At 46.5% G+C, this 16,531-nt stretch overlaps 1 protein-coding gene across 13 annotated transcripts in view; it reads left to right on the plus strand.

The window, feature by feature from the left end:
- LOC138760789 (endogenous retrovirus group PABLB member 1 Env polyprotein-like) overlaps positions 1–16,531 on the plus strand; it is a 155,375-nt gene that overhangs the window by 1,108 nt on the left and 137,736 nt on the right. For 9 of the 13 annotated variants that reach the window (XR_011355874.1, XR_011355875.1, XR_011355868.1 and 6 more), the window contains exons 1-2: positions 2–230; positions 489–586. The gene's annotated coding sequence lies outside the window, so the exon portion shown is untranslated. Of the gene's footprint in view, position 1; positions 231–488; positions 587–927; positions 1,573–16,531 lie in introns of those variants that run through there. The other 4 variants (XM_069931882.1, XM_069931881.1, XM_069931883.1 and 1 more) reach the window with 2 other exon arrangements.

Consider the following 16,531-nt stretch of genomic DNA (forward strand, 5'->3'; position numbering starts at 1 on the left):
TAAAGCATTGAAAGGCCAGTCCGCGTCTGAACTCCTTTTACGCTTGAGTTTCCGTTGGACTCCGCGTCCTGCTTTTCAGCCAATGTTTAAACATTGCTAATGTTTATTAAGAAATATATCTCAATAATTGCTGCTTTCTAGTTCGTTTTGGGGAAACACTGTCCGACCAACAATCCCCAGAGGCTGAAGCACTCAACACGTCCGGATGACCGGTTCATCTCAATATTCAGGTCAGCCAAGTGAGAAGCTGGACAAACATTACAATTTGTGTTTCAAACACAAACGCGCACAATTCTACAGACCATCACCTTTTAACATCATTTGCACTAAAATGTATTCTCTTGATTCGAGAGGAGCTTGTGCATTTTTTTTAAAATTCAAGCCTCCTTAAGTATAAATCTTGAAGGAAATGTGCCCTAATTGAAAACTGAAAGCTTCATGCTTCGGATGCGACCCATAACTGCGGTTTGTGCTCCCTTACTCTACAGATAAGATCGAGTGAGATGCTTAAACTCAATTCCCCAAAATCCGAGGGTGTTTTGCAAAAGTGGGCAAACCCGGAGAAGGTTCTGATGAAGACATCAAGGTAAATCTTCCTTTGCAGACTGTTTAAGGCGGGCGCCCTGATGGTGTTCTGTTGGCCCCTGATCGCCGTTTCCCTTTGAGGAGACGAGGTTACTCAGGGGTCCTGCAGAAAGTATGAACATTTGTATTTGAACAAATGTTCCCCTTTTTATTACAAGGTGCGCTGTTTTGATTTTTCCGGATAACATCTGATTTAAGATGAATCAGTCTCCGTCAGTGCGATTGCAAAACCTGGCGGCGCGAAGCAATGTTAACTCAGGCAAAGGGATTATCTGGTTAACTCTTCACTAACACGGCTTAAACCCAAAAAATTACATTTCTTCTTGTATCGATCCCTTACAGGGTCTCGCAAAATTATGCCCAGGTGCGTGGGAAGCTCTGTGTACAGTTAAATAATCTATTAAATGTTTGAAACTCGGTCTACGTTTCGAACACTCAAATAAAATCGCAAACAGTAGATCAGGCTACATCAGTGGAAAGAGAAGCAGTTCGGGACTGGGACCCTTCATCAAAACTGCCATTAAGTATCACTCACTCCATGGACCAGCATTTGGTCCGCTGCAGTTAAACCTCGCAAACGGGCTTGAGACCCAAGTAAACGAAATGACCATTTCTGCCCTTGTATCCTCAATACTCTCCAGGGTTTTTGAATTGTCACCCTTGGTGATGCAAACCAGTTTCCATTACTTTTGTTTGATTGTCTTGTTTCCAAATCTCTTGTCAATAACCTGCAGATTATGAGATGTGATTATTGCTGTGCGTTGAATCTGATTTATATTCCAGCAAATAATTTCAATTGCTTAAAATTAATAAAATTCTACTAAGCCAACGCTTCCGCGAGGTTTCTGCTCGAAGCTTCAGAACGTCAGAGAACAAACAAGCCCGTGGAGTTGACTGGGAGAGGGTGAGAGAAGGGCATTCGGGTAACTCGCCTGCATTTCTCGACAGTGCACGAACTGTGCGCGATTTTGAGGTTGAATGGAGGGTCTCTCGAACTTCAGCATTGCCTTCTGAAAGGGTCCTATCCCGGCGCACCTCCAAATTCCTATTTGCGCACGTTTGGCCATTTGCACATTGGATGCCACAAATGGGTTTAATGTGATCCACCCCCCCCCCCCCCCACACACACACACACACACACACAATTCTTCTCGTTTCAACAAGGTGGGGGAGGGAGGGGCACAGCGAAGATGTTGCATCGATCAGGTGAAACCCAATGTCGAGGTTAAATTCTGGTGTTTAACCAGACTTACAGAAATAAAAGGAAGAGATGGGTCGTGGAAGTGTGGAAAACACCACACATTTTTGATTGGAGAAGCAGAGGGGGGAAGATTTTATCCTGGAGCCTTTGAGTGCTAGCAGGGGCACAAGGGCAGGTGCAGAGGGGCCATCGAACCCTTCAAGGCTGAGCACCAACGGCGGGAAATGGAGCCGAGGCGCCGATTGGCAATGATCTAATTAAACAGGGTCCAGAGGGTGTAACGGCCGGCTGCCCCCAGTGTAAATGTTCTTGCTGGCGAGCTCCCACAGAAAGGTTCCGATGGGATATGGTGATTGGTGTCACGACAGTTTGCCAGTGAGATGGTTTCAAATAGCTTACACGGGCCGCTGAGACCTGAGAACCCATCTCGTTTGATTTGGACCATTTCTGCTAAACATGCGGATTATAGAGAAGGTCCCTCAGATAAAGATTACCACAAGAGGAACGCGCATCGACCCACTATTATTAAAGGAAAGACCTAAATCTCTCTTTACAAGCTGTTCCCTGGGATTAACGAAATAATAACTTTCATTTAGGATAATTGTCATTTGAATGTCCGGAGCATTTGTGGTTTGTTATCGATGATTACACTTCATCCGTCTATCAAGTCATTCAGGGCGGATTTAACCGTCAGATTGTTACTACTTATTAAAGCTTTTTTTAACTATTTAACTCGATGAACATAGACGTCCTGAACGAATTTTGTTTTCACTGAAAAGAATGTAATTGTTGGGGTATCATATTTGTAGTTCAGTAAAATCATCTCAATTTTCTGGGCTATAAAACTGCCCTCGGCTGCGTGGTAATTAGTTTCCATTTATCACCAAGTTGAAGAACATGTTACACTCAGTCCGTTCATTTCAGTAGTGGGCTCTGAGTCACGAATTCAGCCTTGAAACCTTTTTTTCTAATGAATGTCAAAACACACTACCCCTTTTTTATTTTCGACCCCAAATTATTATCACACTCGAATAAAATAAATTGTTCCAGGAAGAGCGAGCTGGGGGTTATATTTACACGACGCCGAATGCCCAACACTGAAAAGAAAAATGAACAAACTTTCACCCTGGATTTGGACAGATAGGAAAATCGCTTCTTCAGTAATACAATTGATAATCCCACCAAATTTCCTGCTGGAGCACACCACTCGTGGATAAACCCCTAATTTTTGACGTCGCCACGAAAATCAGCTTAATTCCAGCAGTTTATATCTAAGATTGGTTCGGGCTGATTGGTTCTTTAATTGTCGATCTGTGTATAAGTCCTTTGCAAAAAAAAAGGATTAAATGCAAAGGCGGCTGATCCAAAAAAAAACGCAAAACCCATCTAGATGAGAGAGACTCTGTTTTTCATAAGACTGTTAATGAGAAAAAGGGAGGGGAAACTTAATTTAAACACAAGCTGGTGCTTTCATTTCAGCCTTTTTGAGTGGAACTGATTGAGAGTCTATCCTGAAGCATGGTTCTTCTGATAAAGATTTCCAGGATTAAACTAATCAGTGAATTTCTCTCTTCATTACCCCTGGAAGATTGCCTGCCATTCCCAACCGCTAGATTATTAATCTCTCGAAGAAGCATAACATCAAAAAAATTGCCGCTCGTCCTAATACCATATACTGTGTGCAAGCAGTTCTTCGGAGAATAAAATATGCCCGAGCGTTTCAACTCGGGAAACGGGCAGATCGTACACCCCATCCGGTTGATTACGCATTGAATCGGGACAGGCATTTTAGCAAAGAATTGCTGGAGGAATTCATCAGGTCAGACAGTCAACGTTTCGGGTCAAGACACTTGAGTCAAGACTAAAGAGAAAGGGGGTGATATTAAGTACATTAAGGGGGAAAGAATCTGGGGGAGAAGCTGAGGAGATCAGGTGCAGGTGTGGGAGGTGGAGAGACAGGTAGAGGGAGAGAACACCAGCAAGAGGGTGTGGAAGTAAAGTTAGAGAAAAAAAGAATGCAGGAGTAGGTAAAGAAGAGATGGAAACAGTGGAACCAGATGGGGTGGGTTAACCTAAAGTTGTAAAGATAAACATGTTCATGTTCCTAGATTTAAGGATGTCCAAGAAGATGATGGTGTTCTTCTAGTTTATCTTTGACCTCATGCTGACAATGGATGAGGCCAAGGACAATCCTATTGTAGGAATGGTGAGGGGAGGTTGGCTGCAGGAAACTCAAGCTTAGACCCTCAAATTGAGTTCAGGTGTTTGGGAAAGCAGTCACCCGATCTGCATTTGGTCTCACTGATGAGGAGGAGGCTACATTGTGCACACTGAATGCAATAGATTAGGTTGGATGATGTGCAGGTAAAGTTCTGCCTCACTTGGAAGGTACATTTGTGGCCCTGGATTGAGGTGAGGGAAGAGATGCCGGAACCAATTTTGCAATTTCTGAATCTACTGCGAGAAGTATTTGAGGGTGGAAGGATGGGTGCGGAGGGAATGGCGGATTCAGTCTTAACCCTTGATTGCCTCATAAGAAGTTCAGAATCTCATATTCTAGCCATTTGGATATTGTTTAGATAATGAGGCAGTTATCAACCAAATGCTGCTAGACCTGCATGATATCCAGGCCTGGATTGATAGGGAGTAAGTAACATTCACATCACATGCCATGTATTTCGGTAGATAAGGTGACCTTCAGATAAGACAAGACCAGTCTGAACTTAACGGTTTTAGCTCATATCGGTGGTATAGGATGAGCCCCGTGTGTTGTCTAAGCTGGTGTGTTGACTGAAGTGAGTGATGCACTGTCACAAAGCGGTTCACAGTTCAGTCTGTTGCTAGCTTCTGTCTTAGCCAGTTTAATTTTTTTTCTATCAAATTGTTATCATGAAGCCACCAGCAAAACGAAGAAGGTATGAAGCAAGTTTTAAGTTAAAGGCCATTGAAGTGGCCAAGGAATCAACCAAGTATGCTGCTGCCAGGAAATTTCGCATAAATGAGAAAATGGTGAGAGAGTGGAGAAAGAATGATGTTTTAAGAAAAATGCCAAAGAACCAATGTTTGATGAGAAGGTGAATCACTCGTTGGTCAGAGATGGAAAATCACGTTGCAGAATGGAGACTTGAACAGAGGCAGAATTGCTACAAGAAATAACATTAGAGCATGTGCACTGAAGTGGGCAAGGTCAAACCCAGAACACAGTGCAGTAGAGATTTTAAAGGTATAGTAGGCTGGTGCAACCATCTCATGAACAGGAAAAATCTGGTAGTTTGACAAAAACAAAAATTGCTCAGAAGCTACAAGCCATTTAAAGATCATGTGCATGAAGATGGGAATAATTGGATGATGAGAGCTGAAAAAATCCTTCACAAAAGCAGGGCAATGGAGGCTGCATCATTTGACGTGCTGTGAGATTTTGTGATCAAAGCATGGGATAAAGTGAAAAAAAAAGAGACTGTAATAAAATCTTTCAAAAAGTGCGGTATCTCCAGAGCAATGAATGGTACATAGGATGATTTATTGTGGGACACTGATGACGAAGCCGAAGCTGACTCCCCGGATTCAGACTGGGACCCATAGTGTAAACAGTGAGACTCCGGATGTGGTTGTTGAGCTCTTTGTCTCAGACTAGTTATTTTCAAGGATTTTAAATGTGTGTGATGTGTTTTTTTTTTAATTTACAATTCTTTTATTGGTTTAAATGGATTTTAGTGCAAAATAAAAATTGTGTACACTACAGCTGTTTTCATTTTAATATATCAGTAGCTAAAAATTTTGTTATAGGGTGGAGTCTGGGTGGGTTATGGAACCAATCAAGTGTTATTTTGAGTAGAATTTTAAGGTCACTGTTTTTGTAGCTGGCCTATAGGACGACCCCATTTTTTGGGTGCTTCAAGTGTCATCTTATCTGCCAAAATATACAGTATGTGCCAGGCAGCTACAATGTTCAACAAGAGAAAATACAGCTATCACCTTCAGTTTCAATAGCATTACCAACACTGGCCCTGTCCCCCCCACACTCTCCACTATCATTGACTGAAACTGAACTGGAGTAAGCCACATACACAATATAGTTACATGAGCAGGTCAGAGGCTAAGAATTCCATGGTGAGTAACTCCCAAAAGCCTTTCCACCATCTACAATGCTCAAATGAGCAGTATGGTAGAATATTGCAACTTCAGCAACACTTGAAAAGCTGGACGCCATGCAGAACATGGCAGTCCACTTGAGACACATCCCATCCATAGACATTCACTCACTCCATTCCATCACAGACCCACAGGGCACCTCTTTGTACCATCTACAGAATGCACTGCAGCAACTCACCAAGACTCTTAGGTGGCACCTTCCAAACCTACCACCTCTAGCAGACATAAAAACAATGGTGGCAAAATTATAAGGACACCATCACCTGGAAGGTACCCTATATGTCTCACAGCGTGCTGACTTGGAAATACACTGGTGTTCCTTCACGGTCACTGAGTCAAGCTCTTGGAGCTCCCTCCCCAACTGTATTGTGGATATACCCACACCTCAAGAACTGCAGCAGTTCCAGAAGGGAGCTCATCACCACCTTCTTGAGGGCAACTAGGTATTGGGCAATTAAATGCTGGCTCCGCCTGTGAAGCTCACATCCTTCGAATGGATAAAAAGGCCAAAATAGAAGTTTGAGAGCTGAGTTACAGATCACCATGACAAAGAAGCAAGCCTTGAAATCAAACCCACAAGAGCAGCTCCAATGTTGTCTTCAGTGCATGTCTGCATATTTAATAACACAAGCTCTGAAATATAATAACTTATAGAGTAATTTAGAGGCCTTCAAAAGTTACTCAGCGGGCCCTCTGATTATTATGGGATACAGTCGACACCAGTTAACAACACTTGGTCAACTGAGTCATAACACTTGAATATCTAAAGCTCAAGGGGGCCTGTATAAAAGAGAAAATGTACATGAAGGAATAACACAAGCAGACTTTGTGCAGATGGAACTAAAGATGCATATGCTGGAAATATGAAATAAACATGATTGACCCAAAACATTGATGCTGCCTGAACTGATGACTATTTCCAATATTTCCAATATTTTCTCTTTTATTTAAAGTTTTGCATATCTTGTTGGCATCCTCAAAGATTACAAAGACTGACTCTGAACCAAAGGATTAGAACTTGAAGCCCCATTTAAGTGGGCTGAATGCATCATGTCGACTGGCAGTGTGGGGAAAGTGTCAGAGGTACTCTGGTTCATATGAGCTGCACAGAAACCCAATCTCTGCCTTCTCAGGTGGATGCCAAATATTCAATGATGTTCTGCTATTCCCCTGTATGAAATATCTCTGTCATCTAACTGTACACCCTACATTTCTCAAGTTGTAATGCTGGCAAACATGATGTTTACATTTATATCTATACAATCGGGTATTACAACACTCTTTGTAAATTACATAACATCTACGTTGAATGAACAATTATTCCATGAATAATATAATTAAGGGTTATGTGGTAACTATTGGAGGAACTCAGCAGGTCAAGCAGCATCTGTGGGGGGAAGGAATTGTGAATGTTTCAGGTTCACACCCTTCATCAGGAGTGGAAGTGGAAAGGGAAGATAGCTAATATAAAGAGGAGAGCAGGAGGGATGAGACAGTGGCCAGTAGGTGATAGGTGGATTGAAGAAGGGTGAAAGTTGACAGGTAGATGGGGTCAAGTGAGGTGGAGTTTGGAAAGAGATGCAGGGGAGTGATAGTTGGAAGCAGACAAGGAGGGGAAAGGAGGCATTTGGAACTAGGTGGGGGAAGAGAGGGTGAGAGCAGGGACAGCTGATGGAGGGAGATGCTGATGGTATCTGATAAGCAAGGAATGAGAGAATGACAGATGGAACCAGATGGAGGAGGGGATCCAGTGGGTGAAATGTGTAGGCAATAGGTAGATGGAAACAGGAGTGGTAAGGGGTGAAAATGGATGATGGGGAACTGGAGGGGGCATGAGAAAGGAGACAAAAATGGGAGGATCAAAAGTGGAACACTGGAGGTGAGAGAAAGGAGGTGAACACAGGAGGTAAAGGTTAGATAAAATCAGAAAATTCAATGGTCACACCATTGGGATGTAGATTACACAGGCAGAACATGTGGTGTTGTTCCTCTTGATTGTGTTGGGTCTCACCCTAGCAGTGGAAGAGGTGGGAGGTGTATAGGGCTGTGGGCAAACTGGAGGGGAAGTTGAAATGGCTCACAACCAGGAGCTCAGGATGGTCATTGCAGATGGGGTGCAGGTGCTGAGCAAATCTCTCACCCAGTCTGAATTTAGTCTCATTGATATAGAGGAGGGAACATTGGGAATACCAAATGCAGTAGACAAGGGTGACGGGTGGGCATGTAAATCTTTGCCGCACCTATTCTGATCTCTGGATGGTGGTGAGGGAGGAGGGATAAGAAAAAATGCTGCATCTCCTGCAGTTGCAGGGGAAAGTTCCAGGAGTCAAGGGGGTGGATGAGGAAAGATGAGTGCAAAAGGAGGTGGAAATGGGTGGGGCGGGGAAGATGTGGCTTGTAGTGGAGTCCTGTTTAGCTGGCAAAAATGAAAAAGGGTGATGTGCTGGATGTGGAGGATGAAAGGTGAGAGTGTTTCTCTGCACTTACCTTTCATTTCATGGCAGGGGAGGTGGTGAGTCCATAAGCTCATAAAACAGAAGAAATTAAGAGAGAGCTCCATCAATCACAGTAGAAGGGAAGACATATTTCCTGAAAAAGGAGGACATTATTGTAGACAGAGAAAATTAGAGAAAGAAATAGCATCTTTACAGGAGGCAGAGTGGGAAGAGATGTTGCCCAGGTTACTGTGAGAGTTAGTGGGTTTATGGTGAATGTTAGTGGATAATTTGTCTCCTGAGATGGAGACAGAAAGATTCAGAAAGGGAGAGATGTTCCAGAAATATTCTGGGGTGAATGTTAGCGGTGAAGATGATAAAGTTGAGTTCCACAGGAAGCAGCACCAATGCAGGAATTTATGTTACAGAAGAAATACTGGGAAGTGGTACCAGAATAGGTTTGCAACAAGGATTGTTCCATTGCACCCATTATTAAGTAGTTTAATGAAAATTTCCAATAAAATATACACACAAAAAATAAATATTTATCCAAAATAACATTTTATATAGTTCTCTTTAAGTAGGTACCTCAGCACAATGTGTAAATTTACTTGACTTTAATGTTAAAGTGCTTCAGAAAACACAATATTTCTGTTTTGAATCCAGTGTAAAATGGTAACAATTATTTTTATCTCCAATTCTGGAGGAACCAACATATAGCAGAATATGGTAAAAGCATTGAGGACAAAAAACTTTTAGTGACTGTCCTTGCCCCTTGTAATTGCTTACAACAAAATTCAGTTTAAGACAATTCAAGTTTAAATTTATTGTCACATGTGAGAAAGTTATTTTTGCAAGCAGTCCAGCTAATCACCCCATATATTGTGCAGTGGCTCAGAACACAATACAGAATGCAAAGGGAGGGATCAGTTAGCACAGAGGAAGGAAATATAATTTTACAGATGTGGGGTTTGTTCAGAAGTCTGATGTCAGTAGGGAAACTCACTCCAACAGAAGGAAGGTGAAGATGGTGTGGCTGTGTTGCAATTTCTTGGCTGCTTTTTAAGCAGGGTGAAGTGTAGATGGAGTTGATGGAGGGGAGGAGGGCTTGTGATCTAGTCTAAACTGCGTTCTTGCACTTTCTTGCAATCTTTGGTGGAGCAGTTCCCCAACCACATGGTGGTTTCAATGGTGCATCTCTAGAAGTTATTGAGAGACATAGGTGTCATGCCAGATTTCCTCAAGCTTCTGAAGAATTAAGAACATAAGACATGGGAACAGAAATAGGCCATTCAGCTCAATCATGAACTGATCCATTTTCCTATTCAGCCTCACTGCCTGACCTTCTCCCCACAACCTTTGAACCCCTGGTTAATTAAGAACCTATCAATCTCTGTCTTAAATACACTCAATGTCTTGGCCTCCACAATTGCCTGTCACAACAAATTCCACTGATTCACCATCCACTGGCTAAAGAAATTCCTCCACACCTCTGTTCTAAATGGGCACCTTTCAATCTTGAAGTTGTCCTCTTGTCCTAGACTCTCTTACCATTTCTACATCAACTCTGTCTGTGCCTTTCAACGTTTAAAATGTTGCAATGAGATCCCCTCGTTCTCCGAAATCCAACAATTACAGGCCAAAAGCCATTGAACGTTTCTCATACCCTTTCATTCCCAGAATATTCCTTGTGAACTTCCTCTGAACCCTTTCCAACGACAGCATATCCTTTCATAAATGAGGGCCTTATAAAGCCGCCACATCACATCCCTGTTCTTAAATTCTATTCCTCTTGAAGTGAATGCCAGTATTGCATTTGCCTGTGTTTACTTTCAGGGTATCCTGCATGAGGACTCCCAGGTCCCTTTGTATCTAGAAATTTTCAATTTTCTCCCCATTTAAAAAATATTTTTTTCTTCAACCAAAGTGCATGACCGTACACTTTCTGACATGGTATTTCAGTGGCTAATTTTTTGCTCATTCTCCTAATCTGTCTGCAGTCTCCCTGTTATGTTGACACTACCTGCTCCTCCACCTAGTGTGGTGCGCTGTTAGCCAGAATCAGACACACACACAAGGTAAAGACTGTACAACAGGCTTTAATCCACAAAGACTTCCATAGAGCCAGGCTGGCTGTAGCTGCAGTAACTCTGAGTGAGGCTTTGGGAGGCCAGCGCAGGCTTATATCCCAGAGGGTGATTGACACGTGACCGGGTGGGGCTTGAACCATTCAGACTGATTGATTGACAGCCAGCCAGGTGTTGTCCTGTCCCCTTACTCTCCTGCAGGTACAGAGGTTGCTCCCTGCAGTAGGCCAGTGGTGTACCACCACATTCACCCCCTTCTTTAAAATTGTCCCAGGGGGAGGGGGCAATAACAAGGAATCGCACCCACTATGCAACATACAATATTTACAGATTGAGACGATCCGACGGCCACCGTGACCATCGTAGGACTGGCTCTTGGTCACTGGTCGGAGGGGAAATGGGGGGCTGGCGGCAGGGGTCTGTATGACTGGTGTGGTGTTGTGCAGAGGGGGTGGCCGAGAGGGGCAGGGTCAACTTATGAGAGTCGTATTGCATGGGGGGGAGGGCAGGTTCGTCCTCCAGGGTTGAAGCGGGCCCCTGGTGGTCAAGGAAGTCCTGCACGCCGTAGCTGCCTGGGGACGGGGATGTATGCCTGGTCGGCGTCGTCCTGGGCTGAAGGATGCCATGGGGTGGTGGATGCTCCTGCTGGTGCCAGGACCTTGGTTGAGACGGTGTCCTCCCTGCCACTGCCGAACCTAACGTAGGCGTAGTTATGGTTCGCATGTAGGAGGAAGACCTGCTCAATCAGGGCTTCGACCTTGTGTGTCCATACATGCTTACGCAGGAGCACCGGTCCTGGGGACGTGAGCCATGCTGGGAGGGACATTCCAGTCACTGACATCCTGGGGAATGAGAACAGACGTTCATGAGGGGTCTCGTTGGTAGCCATACACAACTGCGACCGAATGGCATGGAGTGCCTTGCGTAGGGTGTCCTGCCAGTACTCAACGGCCCACCCTTTCGACTTGAGAGCCAGGAGGACTACCTTCCAGACCACCCCGTTTTCGCGTTCCACTTGCCCATTGCCTCTCGGGTCATAACTTGTCGTGCAACTGGTCGCGATGCCCCTCACTGTCAAGTATTAGTGCAGCTTGTCACTCATGAAACTAGACCCCCGGTCGCTAAACATGGAGAAGATCTGCCCCAGGGCCCTGATGACAGTGGACGTGGAGGTGTCTGGGCAAGAGATAGCAAAAGGGAGTACTCGTCCACTACAGTCTGAAGTAGACGTTTTGGTTCGTGGAAGGCAGGGGCCCTTTGAAGTCCATGCCGAGACGCTCGAAGTGCCGAGTAGCCTTTACAACATGGGCCTGGGGCGGGCGGAAGAAACGGGGATTACACTCCGCGCAGACCCAGCAGGCCTCGGTCATGTCCCTGACGTCCCTGATAGTATACGGCAGGTTCCGGGTCTTAATGAAGTGGTACAACCTGGTGACACCCGGATGGCAGAGGGACTCATGCAATGCCTGCAGCCTGTCGTCGTGCATAGATGCACAGGTCTGAGTGAGGGCATTGGGGGAGTTGTTAAACTTCCTGGGGCGGTACTGATGTCGTAGCTGTAGGTTGCCAGGTCGACTCTCCAGCACAGGTTCTTGTCGTTTTTGATCTTGCTCTTGTGGGTAGTGTTAAACATCAACGTCACAGCCCACTGGTCCATGAGGAGGGTGAATCTCCTGCCGGTCAGGTAGTGGCACCAGTGGCAGACCACTTCCACAATCACCTGGGCCACCTTTTCAATGGCGGAATGCCCTAGCTCGGAGCTGTGGAGGGTCCTAAAGAAGAAAGTGATGGGGCACCCCCCCCCCCTTGGTTAAGGGTAGCGGTGTGGGCTACCTCAGAGGCATTGTTCTCCACCTGGAAGTGGGAGCCCTCATCCACAGCCTGCATCGTGGTGCCTGCGATGTCTTGCCTGATGCAGATGAAGGCTGCGTGCGCCTCGGGTGGGAGGGGAAAAATTGTGGCTTGGGTCAGTGGGCGGACCTTGTCTAAGAAGCGAGGGACCCACTGTGAGTAATAGGAGAATAGGCCAAGGCACCTGCGGAAGGCCTTTAGCATGGGGGAGAGAGGTAGCTCCATTAATGGGCGCATCCTTTCTGGATCTGGGCCGACGACCCCATGGGCCATGATGTACCCAGGATGGCGAGGTGGGTGGTGCTAAACACACACTTCTTGTTGTAAGTGAGGTTCAACTCCACGGCCGTCTGGAGGAATTTTTCCAGGTTAGTATCGTGGTCCTGCTGGTCACAGCTGCAAGTAGTGACGTTATCCAGATATGGGAACATCGCCTTCAGCTTGTGCCGGTCTACCATGCCATCCATTTCCCGCTGAAAGATGGAGACCCTGTTCGTGACCCCAAAGGGAACTTGGCGGAACTGGTACAGGCACCCGTCTGCCTTGAAGGCGGTGTGGATGGGGATTTGGTGATACGTCGACTTCAGGTCAATCGTGGAGAAAACCTGGTAGCAGGCTATCTCTCTGACCATGTCAGCGATCCTCGGCAAGGGGTAGGCGTCCAGTTGGGTGTACCGGTTAATGGTCTGGCTGTAATCCACGACCATCCTTGGCTTACTTCGCCCTTTGACCACCAGGACTTGGGCTCTCCAAGGGCTGTTACTGGGCTCTATGACACCTTCTGCCAGGAGTAGCCGCACCTCCGCCTTGATGAATTCTCTGTCTGCGGTGCAATAGCACCTACTTCTGACGGCGATCAGCTTGCAGCCTAGCATAAGATGTGGGTAGAGCACCAGTGGGGTGATGCATAGTGTAGAGAGGCCGCAGGTTGGCTGGGGCTGGAAGGTTGGCATGCTGTGCAATGTGAGTGGAGGTTGGGACCCCCCGAAGGCAAGGGTGACACTCTCCATGTGGCACTGGAAATCTAGGCCCAGGAGGTCTGGGGCGCAGAGTTTGGGCATGACCAGGAGCCTGAACCCTGTGTATGTCTTCCCTCCCACAGTTATATCGGCCCAGCAGTGCTCGAGGGTACCAACAGTCTTATCCTTGGCGGTGAGGGTGATTGAGCAGGTGGTGGGGTGGACTTTTAATCTCAGGGAGTGGGCCGTGCTCGGCTGAATGAAACTCTCAGTGCTGCCACTGTCAAACAGGCACTTTGTTATCTGCCTATTGACTTGCTCATCCATCATAGGGTGCCCAAGGTCGTGAGGGATGCTCCTAGTCAGTGTGGTGGCAGCCAGGACCATCTCGGGGTCGGAGTCGTCACTCTTCAGTTGTGCGCTGTTATTTATGGCGTCTGTAGGTGTGGGGAGCATCGGTAGGGCGGCCTGGTCATCGCCCATGTTGACCACGTCCACGTCGGTCGTGGGATGCGGCTTGCGGCAGCTGATGGCATCCGGAGGCGTGGGGAGCATCGGTAGGGCAGCCTGGTCATTGTCCGTGTTGACCACATTGTTCTCATCATCGTTGGGGACCCTCTATGTCGGCCGCTGCCTGGCCCAAGATGGTGGCGGCACGTGGGGGCCTGCTGTGTGGCTGGCCTCCTTCCCCAGCCGTGTTCGTTGTGCCGGGAGAATTGACATTGTCGCGGCCGGCAGCAGTGATGTCATTATGTCAGCTGGAAGTGACGTCATGCTGTGAGCCAGTAGTGACATCGCTGTAGTTCTCGGCGAGTGGCGCTGGCGAGGGTGGGGGATGGTCCAGGTGCTCAGAGCACACGCTGCGATCGTTGCTGGCGGAGCCGGATGTTGCACCGTTGGAGTTGGGGAAAGCAGAAGTTGTAGCGGGGACAATGGCACCACCCGGCATGCGCACATGGAGGGGTCCGCAGGGGAGGTGGGGAGGTCATAGAGGGCCGCTGAGCTGCCGACTGCTTTTGAAGGCACACTTTAGCAAAGTGGCCTTTCTTGCCGCATCGGGAACAGTACTGGTTCCTTGCCAGGCAGTTTCGGCGCGATTGTCGGTCTGACCCACACCAGGACCAACAGTACTTACAGGGGTGACGGGCGCCTGCCACAGTGACGTTCTCCTCCCCTGCTCGGTCTGGGGTTGCAGCTGCAGTGTGAGAGGGCCATAAGGAAGCCTGGGGGAACCTGGAATCGAAGGCTTCGATGTGCAGGGCTGCAGCTTCCAGGGTTCGGACCACTTCCACTGTCTTGGTCAGGGTGTAGATATTATCTTTCAGCAGCTTCTGCCGGATGGCCCTCGAGCATACCCTTGGACGAAGGTGTCACGGATCAGCCTCTCAACCTCCTCTACGCCTACCCCAGGTTCACCCAGACACAGTCAGGCCAACTCTTGCAGTGTCCCAGGTAAGACTCAGCCGTCTCCCCGGGTTGCTGGGCTCGGGTGTTGAGGAGGTACCTTGCTAACTGCAATCATGGGGGGGGTGCTTGTACAACTTCTCGAGAGTGTCCATTGCACTCTTGTACGTGGAGCAGCCTTTGGTTGCCTGGAAGGCGTGGGGACCCAGCTTTGACCGGAGGACCAACCTTTTCTGATCTGAGTCCAGGATGCCGCCTGCGTGCGCCTCAATGATTGCCTCAACCACGTGCCGCCAGATCTCGAAGCGTGTCTAGGCTTCCGGGTGGCGTGGGTCGACTTCGAGACTCCCTGCGCTCAGGAGTTTTTCCATGGCAGCCACTGGAAACTTTTGTGGATTAAATTGTGGTGCACTGTTAGCCAGAATCAGACACACATAGGGTAAAGACTGTACAACAGGCTTTAATCCACAAAGACTTCCACAGAGCCAGGCTAGCTGTAGCTGCAGTAACTCTGAGTGAGGCTTTGGGAGGCTGGCGCAGGCTGATATCCTGGAGGGTGATTGACACCTGATCGGGTGGTGCTTGATCCATTCAGGCCAACTGATTGACAGTTGGCCAGGTGTTGTCCTGTCCCCTTACACTCCTGCAGGTACAAAGGTTGCCCCCTGCAGTAGGCCAGCGGTACACTCCTGCAGTTACTTATGTTGCCCCTTGCAGTAGGCCAGTGGTCTACCACCACACCTACCTTTGATTAATTTGGAAACTTGGCCACAAAGCCATTTATTCCATTATGTAAATCATTGATATTCAATATAAAAAGAAATGGTCCCAACACTGACCCCTGTGGAATATCACAAGAAAATGGAAGTCAATCAGAATATGATCCCTGTATTCCGACTCTCTGTTTACTGTCAATCAACTAATGCTCTACCCCCACTTGAAAGTTTCCTGTTATACCATGTGTCCTTATCTTGTTAAGTAGCCTCATGACCAGTCCCTTGTAAAAGGTCTTCTGAAAATCCAAATACACAACATCCACTGCATCTCACTTATCCACCCTGCTTGTCACTTCTCCAAAGAATTCCAATAGGTTTTTCGAGCACAATTTTCCTTAAGGAAACCATGCTATCTTTAGCCTATCTTGTCAGGTGCCTTCATGTATTCCATAACCTCATACTTGACAATTGACTAACATTTTCCCAACCACTGACGTCAGGCTAATTGCTCTATAATTTCCTTTCTGGTATCTCCCGCTCTTCTTGAATAGTGCGGTGACATTTGTGATTGTCCAGTCTTCCAGGACCATACCAGAATCTATTGTTTCCTGAAAGATCATTGCCAATGCCTCTACATTCTCTACCACTACTTCTTTCAAAATCCAAGGGTGCAATCCATCTGGTCTGGGAGACTTCCACTCTTAGATCATTCAGCTTTCTGAGTACTTTCTTCCCTGATATATTCAGCACACTGCTAATGTCTTCCACAGTGAAGATTGATGAAAAGTACTCACTTAGTTCCTCTGATACCTCCTTATCTCTCCAGCATAATTTTCTAGTGGTCCTACATCTACTCTCTCCTCTCTTTTACTCTTTATATACCTGAAGAAGCTTTTTCCATTCTCTTTGATGTTATTTATTAATCTACTTTCATACTTAATCATATCCCTCCTTATGTTTTTAATTGCCTTCTGCAAATTTTAAAAATTCCCAGTCCTCTATCTTCCCACTAATTTTTGCTTCCATGTATGCCCTCTTTTTTGCTTTTAAGTTGGCTTTGACTTCCCTTTTCAGCCACATTTGTGACAATTTTCCATTCAAATATTTCTTCTTTTTTGTTATGTATTTATCCTACACCTTC

This window comes from Narcine bancroftii, chromosome 4 (genome assembly GCF_036971445.1).
Source record: "Narcine bancroftii isolate sNarBan1 chromosome 4, sNarBan1.hap1, whole genome shotgun sequence".
Lineage (NCBI taxonomy): Eukaryota > Metazoa > Chordata > Chondrichthyes > Torpediniformes > Narcinidae > Narcine > Narcine bancroftii.